This window comes from Gastrolobium bilobum, unplaced genomic scaffold (genome assembly GCF_033153095.1).
Source record: "Gastrolobium bilobum isolate Gb01-03AN ecotype WA unplaced genomic scaffold, APGP_CSIRO_Gbil_v1 utg12810, whole genome shotgun sequence".
Taxonomy (NCBI): domain Eukaryota; kingdom Viridiplantae; phylum Streptophyta; class Magnoliopsida; order Fabales; family Fabaceae; genus Gastrolobium; species Gastrolobium bilobum.
Window position 1 is genome coordinate 1 of NW_026897312.1, and position 7,738 is coordinate 7,738.

Below are 7,738 nucleotides of genomic sequence, written 5' to 3' on the forward strand. Positions count from 1 at the left end.
CAGGCAAGCCAATGAAAATCTGATGAAAACAAATGAAGACTCGCGGACTGTTATGGCTGCAATGATGACCGAGTTGAGGACGTTGAGGGGTCCTAGGCCCGTGAACCGGCAACCCACTCCTCCTCCTCATACTGCTACGCCTTCTCCACCTCCTTCACAGGAAGAGGGTGGAGTGGGTAACAATGAGGGTGAGGGTAGTCACCACTCTGGAAGTCGGAGTCATCACACTGAGGTTCGTCAACCTCGAGTTGAAAATGTCGGTGATCATGAAGTGGAGGAAAGAAGATTGATGGCTTTCCGAAAACACAAACCTCCTTCTTTTAAGGGAGGTTATGAGCCAATGGCGGCTGCAAAATGGCTCCAAGCGATGGAGAAAATATTCAGGGTGATGAGATGCCCTGACGCAATGAAGTTGGCTTACTCTGTTTATATGCTGGAAGAGGAAGCAGAAGATTGGTGGACAAATACCGTGCAGCCATTGGAAGCTGAAGGTCGGGAGATCACATGGCGGTTGTTCGAGACATTGTTCTTGGATAACTACTTCCCTAGAGAGGCTAGGGAACAAAAGCAGAATGAGTACAACGACCTTAAGCAAGGGTCGATGTCTATTGACCAATACTTCTCAAAATTCAATGAGTTGGTGAAATACGCCAACTATGGGCGAGCCTTACCCACTCCGGCTGAAATGACCTCCAAGTTCCAATGGGGTCTTAATGAGAAGATGTCTCGGAAGATGTCAAATTGTGACATCCGAGAGTTCAGTCGGTTTGTAAACCAGTGTAGAAAGGTGGAAGAAGTGTATAAGGTGTCCCAAACCAAGAAGCCTTCTGAGGCCCAGACACCTAGTTCCAATAAAGCAACGGGCTCAGGTTATTGGAAGAACAGGAAGATGCAAGGCAAGAAGCTGAATGCGAATAAGCCCTTTGACTTGTTCAAAAAACCCGGTACTCAGAAGAAGTTTGTTGATAGAGGACCTCCTCCCAAGTGCAAGGGATGTGGCAAGGAGCATAGAGGTCCATGTGCTACCGGTGAGGTGATCTGTTTTAAATGTGGAAGATCCGGTCACTATTCCAGGCAGTGTCCTCAGAACGAAGCAAGGACTATGGCAGTTCAAGCTACTGTTGTTCCTGTCTCTGTTGTTCCACCTACGCTAGAGTCTCAGACGGTTGGTAGAATATATACCATGGACCGTCAACAATCGGAGAAGGCTCCGAATCTAGTGAAAGGTATAATTTACATTGATAATATGGATGTTGAAGTGTTGTTTGATTCAGGAGCTACACACTCCTGTATGTCTGATTTTATGGCCGTTGGGCTAAACTTGCAAATGTATGACATTCGCCCTCCAATGAAAGTGGTTACTGCTACTGGAGAGGAGTGTTATACATCCGTGTTGTGTAAAGATGTTGAATTCAAATATGAAGGCCGAGATTACGTGCTGGATTTTATTTGTTTACCTATGATCAGCCTTCAAGTTATCTTGGGTATGGACTGGTTGTCAAAGAACTGTGCTATGATAGACTGCTGTGGTAAAAGGATTGTGCTTGATGCTGATGATTCTGCTACTAGTTCTTCCCCATATCTATCTGTGTTGCAGGTTAGAAAGGCTTTGAGGGCCGGGGCATTGGGATATGTCTTTGTGGGGGGTTTAGTAGGCGGAAGTCATGAGGAGATTGGCACTATTTCCGTGGTGAGGGAGTTTGTGGATGTGTTTCCAGATGAAATTCCACAACTTCCGCCTCATAGAGAGATTGAGTTCACGATTGATCTATTGCCTGGTGTGGGGCCTATCTCTCTGGCTCCGTATAGGATGTCACCACCAGAATTAGCCGAGTTAAAGAAGCATATTGAAGAGCTTTCGGCTAAGCAGTTTATCCGGCCAAGTGTGTCCCCGTGGGGAGCACCAGTCATATTTGTTAAGAAGAAGGACGGTAGCATGAGATTGTGCACTGATTACCGTCAGTTGAATAAGGTTACCATTAAGAACAAGTATCCTCTCCCTCGCATAGATGATTTGCTTGATCAGTTGAGGGGTGCTTGTGTTTTCTCAAAGATTGATTTGAGGTCGGGTTATCATCAAATCCGAATTAGGCAGGAAGATATTCCGAAGACTGCCTTCCGATCTAGATATGGACATTATGAGTATCAAGTAATTCCATTTGGACTCACTAATGCTCCTGCGGTGTTTATGGATTACATGAATCGCATATTTAAGCCGTTTCTGGATCAATTCGTGATTGTGTTTATTGATGATATCCTGATATATTCCAAGAGTAAGGAAGAGCATGAAGGTCACTTGAGAACTGTGTTGCAAATTCTCAGAGAGAAGCAGTTATATGCAAAGCCTTCTAAATGTGAGTTTTGGCTTTCTCAAGTGCAATTTCTGGGTCACGTTATCTCTGCTGATGGAGTAGCGGTTGATCCTAGCAAGATAGAGGCAGTTGTTGATTGGGAAAGACCCAAGACAGTAACAGAAATAAGAAGTTTTCTGGGTTTGGCTGGTTATTACCGGAGATTCATTAAAGAATTTTCAGCCATGGTGTTGCCATTGACCCGTTTGACCCGGAAGGATACTCCATTTGTTTGGACACAAGAATGTGAAGAATGCTTTCAGAGCCTTAAGGAGAAACTGACGACCGCTCCGGTGTTAGTACTTCCCGACCCGGAAGGTGAATTTGAGCTATACAGCGATGCTTCCAAGAAGGGATTGGGATGTGTGCTGATGCAAGATAGGCGGGTGGTAGCTTATGCATCGAGGCAATTGAAACCGCATGAAGAAAATTATCCAACCCATGACCTTGAGCTTGCTGCAATTGTTTTTGGGTTGAAACAGTGGAGGCATTTCTTGTATGGAATGCAATTTGCAATATTCAGCGATCACAAGAGTTTGAAATACTTGTTTGATCAGAAGGAGCTGAATATGAGACAACGACGGTGGACCGAGTTCCTCAAAGACTATGATTTTGAATTGAAATATCATCCTGGCAAGGCTAATGTTGTAGCGGACACACTGAGCCAAAAATCCGTGAGTATATCAAGCATGATGATCAGAGATTATGATGTGATTGAGAGGTTCAGAGATATTCAATTATCTAAATTCTTTCCATGTAAAATTTGTGGCTTTGAAATCACAAGCATTGAGAATGAACTGATGACCAGAATCAAAGAAGCTCAACTGCAAAATGAAAGCGCTAAACGACTAAAAGGTCAGAGTGGTGTATCCTGCAATGATGAGGGTGTACTACTATATCAGGGTCGTGTTGTAGTACCTAGGCAGTTGGCGGAGGAAGTAATGACAGAGGCTCATAAGGGTCATTTTACAGTTCATCTGGGAGCTACAAAGATGTATCAGGACCTAAAGATGAATTTCTGGTGGCCTGGTATGAAGAAAGACATTGTCGAATTTGTCTCTAAGTGTCTCATTTGTCAGAAGGTCAAGATTGAGCATCAAAAGCCTTCTGGTATGTTGCAACCTCTGGATGTTCCTGAATGGAAATGGGAGAGTATCTCCATGGATTTCGTAGTGGGATTGCCGCGAACACAGGATAGTTATGATTCTATATGGGTGATTGTGGATAGATTGACAAAATCCGCACACTTTTTGCCAGTTCGGGTAGATTTCTCTGCTGAGAGATTGGCTAGGCTCTATGTGAAGGAGATTGTGAGGCTTCATGGGGTGCCTGAGAGAATTGTTAGTGATCGGGACCCGAAGTTCACTTCTCGCTTCTGGGGAGCATTGCAGGAGGCTCTTGGCACTCAGTTGAGACTGAGCACTGCTTATCACCCACAGACGGATGGTCAGACTGAGAGGATCATTCAGACGTTGGAGGATATGCTGAGGGCTTGCACCCTGGAGCAGGGTACTGTATGGGATCGATATCTACCGCTGGTTGAGTTTTCATATAATAACAGTTTTCATGCTAGTCTGGGTATGGCTCCCTACGAGGCCTTGTATGGTCGCAGGTGTAGGACACCTACTTGTTGGTCTGAGGTTGGAGACACAGAGCGGTTTGGATTGGATTTTGTTCAGGAGACTACTGAGCATATCAAAATGATTAGGGATCGTCTGAAGAAGGCTCAGGATCGTCAGAAAAGTTACTATGATCTCAAGCATCGACCTCTAGAGTTTGAGGAGGGAGATCATGTGTTCCTGAAGCTGTCACCAGTTACGGGTGTGGGACGAGCCCTTGGAGTGAGGAAGCTGAGTCCGAGATTTATTGGACCCTATCAGATTCTTCGTAGGGTGGGACCGGTTGCCTACCAGCTTGCCTTACCCCCGCAATTAGCAAATTTTCATGATGTGTTTCATGTTTCTCAGCTGAGGAAATATGTAGCTGACCCTTCTCATGTGGTTCAACCTGATAATGTTGAGATCCGGGAGAATTTGAAGACTCCTATTGGGCCACTGAAGATACTTGAAAGAGATGAGAAGAAGCTGAGAAATAAATCTATTCCTATGGTGAAAGTCCAGTGGGAAGGAAGGACGCCTGAAGAGTCCACTTGGGAGCGGGAAGATGAGCTTCTCCGGTAATATCCTGAGTTTAAGGACAGGTATGTTCTTGATTTTGCGGACAAAATCGCTAAAAGGTGGGGTGATTATAATAGCCCAACTTAATTAATTAGTAAATCTAGTGTGATTAATTAATTAAATATGTTTTAGTGAGTGAAATTAAGTATAAGGCTTAATTAAATGAATTTGAGTCACTTTGGAGTTAAAAAGTGTACTCAGTGAAAATTAAGGGGTATAAATGGGTACTGGCAAAAGTACCCAAAATATAAAAATAAAAATAGTAATATTCCTAGAATAATATTCCAAACTTTTGGGTAAAGTTTGGTAATTATTGGAGTTGAATAGATAGACGAACCAATACCCGCTTAAAGCCACTTAACCAATGTTAAGTGACCAAAAGCCAAAAGTAAACCCATTTCCCCCCTGCAACCCGTCGAGAAAGAAACAGAAAGAAGAAGAAGAAGAAGGAGAAAGGAGGGAGAAGGAAGGGGGGAAAGAGAGAGAGAGAGAAAGCAAATCTCAACCAAATCCATCCGTTCAAAAGCCTAAACCACTCCAAATCTCCTCCTCTTTCATAATCCTTGCTTTGTTTTGAGTGGGGAGCATTGTGGAGAGAGATATTACCTCTCAAAAATTCGGCCCTTTGGTGAAAATTGGGGTTTTGAGAGTTTCTACCTCCATTGAAGCTTGAGGAGCCATCAATCCTTGGTGGTGTGACCATCGGTGGTAAGATTCTAACCCTTGAACCTCATGATTCCTTGAAATTTGCATGAGTTAGGGTTTATGAATAGTAAATTGGGATTTTGATGAAATGTAGTTGAATTAGCTATGTTCTAGGAAGAATGGAGCTTAGAGCATGTTAGGGAAAATGCTAGGAATGTCATTTAATCGGTGAAAATGAGCTTAGATAGCCAAATGAGTATACTTGTAAAATGGCGAGAATATGATGCTTGTTATTGGATTTCTTGCATTGTCGATAAATGGTATGGCTTGGTTGATTGATTATTGTGTCCTTGTGATGTCTAGGATTGAGACATTTGGACCAACCGTGAGTGATCAACCATTGGAGCAAGCTATGGAGCTTGAATAGCTCATTGGAATTGGTAAGCTCATCCTTGTGTTGTGGTATGAATAGGATAGCTTGGATTGATGATGATGAGTTATCCTTGAATGCAATATGTTAATTGCATTACCCTTGTATAGGTGTATATTTGTAAAAGTGGATTGCTGAAACTGTTGGTGAAGAACAAAGGTCGACTGAAGCATTGAGGTAAGCCTTCGGACCTTGGGTGTAATTCCCTTGATTGTTCCACCAAGCCCTGAAAGGGTAGTGGTAATTATAGTGTATATAAATGCAATGAAATAGTGTAATGCTTTGTTATATGTATGTGTATGCATTTGGTGTGGCATAGGATGGTGTTTCCCTATGTGGTATGTTGCATGACGATGCGTAAATCATACTTGGTAGTTAGCTGGCCAGTAGGACTATTTGCATCTGAGTTTCCTTTGGACAGCTTGAGAGCTCGAGGGAGTTCTCCTGGAGATGTATAGCACTTTGCATAGATATGTATTTACTGCATTATTATTGTTATTGCTATTACACTGATATGGAACTGTGGGGTGGAGAGATGCTCCAAGGACCCCTGGTTTACTGGATATATTCGTATATCTCACCCCGTGTTGTGGGGACCCCCTTTCAGGTAAGGATGCTGCAGGAGCCTCTGGTGGCAAGTGGCCATATCTGGATTATGCATGAAATGTGGCATTTCTTTTGAGATTATACATGTTGTTTTGTAGCTCACATGTATAGAATTGTAATGAATAGGCAATGCTAGATTTATGATTTGTATATTAGAATGGACTTAGCCTATGCTCATGCCTTTGGTTACACCTTTTGTTGATGGGAGCCAAGGGAATGATCATAGTGTTTTGTAAGCTAAGTTCTACGATTTGTAAAGGATATGTAATGTAAATGATGTCTACTTGAAATTCAATATATGCATGCTTGTTATGTATTAAGTTGTTGAATTGGTTGGGCTGAAAATCAATTAGGTACCCTTTGTTTAAATTGGTAAACGATGAGAAAACAAAGGTCATGCTGCCCAAATTCTAGCTAAATCTCATGAGGAGAGGTTGGATGAGTGCTAGGATTTAGTTTGGGGCATGGATAATTGGGGTTTGTAATGGGGATGCATCTTCCCCTAGGCTTGGACTTGAAAAATGTGGAAATTGGAATTCCCTGGCAGCGCGCTTAAGCGCCCAGGAGCGCGCCCAAGCGCCCTGCTGCCCCTGCGAGTGCCAATGCATTCTGCCTCCTCGCGCTGGAGCGCCCAAGTGGGGGCTGAAGCGCCCAAGTGGGGGCTGAAGCGCCCAGGATTGCGCGCTGGAGCGCCCTGGCTTGCGCTTAAGCGCCCTTTGCTGCAGAAAGTTGGGATGCTTACTGTCCCCTCGTGTTTTAGCGCCCAGGGTGAGGCTTAAGCGCCCAGGGTTGCGCGCTTGAGCACCCTTAGCCACTGAAGGAGAAGATGCTTCTGTCTCTGCGCGCTAAAACGTCCCACTGGGAGCTTAAGCGCCCAGGATAGCGCGCTTGAGCGCCCTAATGCGCGCTTAAGCGCCCATTTACACTGGAATATCTTATGCTTCCTGCCTCCGTGCGCTTAAGCGCCCAGATGGAGGCTTTAGCGCCCGATAGCGCGCTGAAGCGCGCGGGGCCTGTGACCAACACTCTCTTGTGTTGCTTCAAATTGTCCTAACTTGGACTACAGTGCTCTGATTTGAGCACGGTTTGAAGCCACAGGTAGCTAATGAAGAAACCTACAATAGAGTAGAAGATGTGAACTAAATAAGAAGTAAATTAATGGTTTAAAAATGGAAAATGAACATGATGTTAAGCTTAATTTATCTGTTTCCGCAAGGTAATATGGTTATGATCACGAAAATGGGTATTATAAGTTCGGTACGTTTTAAAATGAAAAATTTATCCGGATTTTTAATTGAACCCATGTGATTGTAACTGCGCTTAATATCATAATGCGATGTTAACAAACCGGTTCTAGAACGGGGTGTTACACCTACCTACCTTTGTTTACCACTCTCCAACACCATTAGATCATAATGTTAATACTCTCCAACATCATTAGAACAAATCTCAACTATAGTTATTATTTCTCTCTCCTATTAAAATTCTGATTTAATGATGTTAGAGAGTGGTATGTAAAGATAGGTAGG

The 7,738-nt window shown here is 43.5% G+C and overlaps 1 long non-coding RNA gene across 1 annotated transcript; it reads left to right on the forward strand.

Annotated features, from left to right (window-relative positions):
* Window positions 1–5,535: 5,535 nt before the first annotated feature.
* Window positions 5,536–6,341, forward strand: LOC133305884 (uncharacterized). The gene is made up of 3 exons (XR_009750819.1): window positions 5,536–5,613; window positions 5,714–5,780; window positions 6,211–6,341. It is a non-coding gene; the product is annotated as an uncharacterized LOC133305884 (long non-coding RNA).
* Window positions 6,342–7,738: the final 1,397 nt, after the last annotated feature.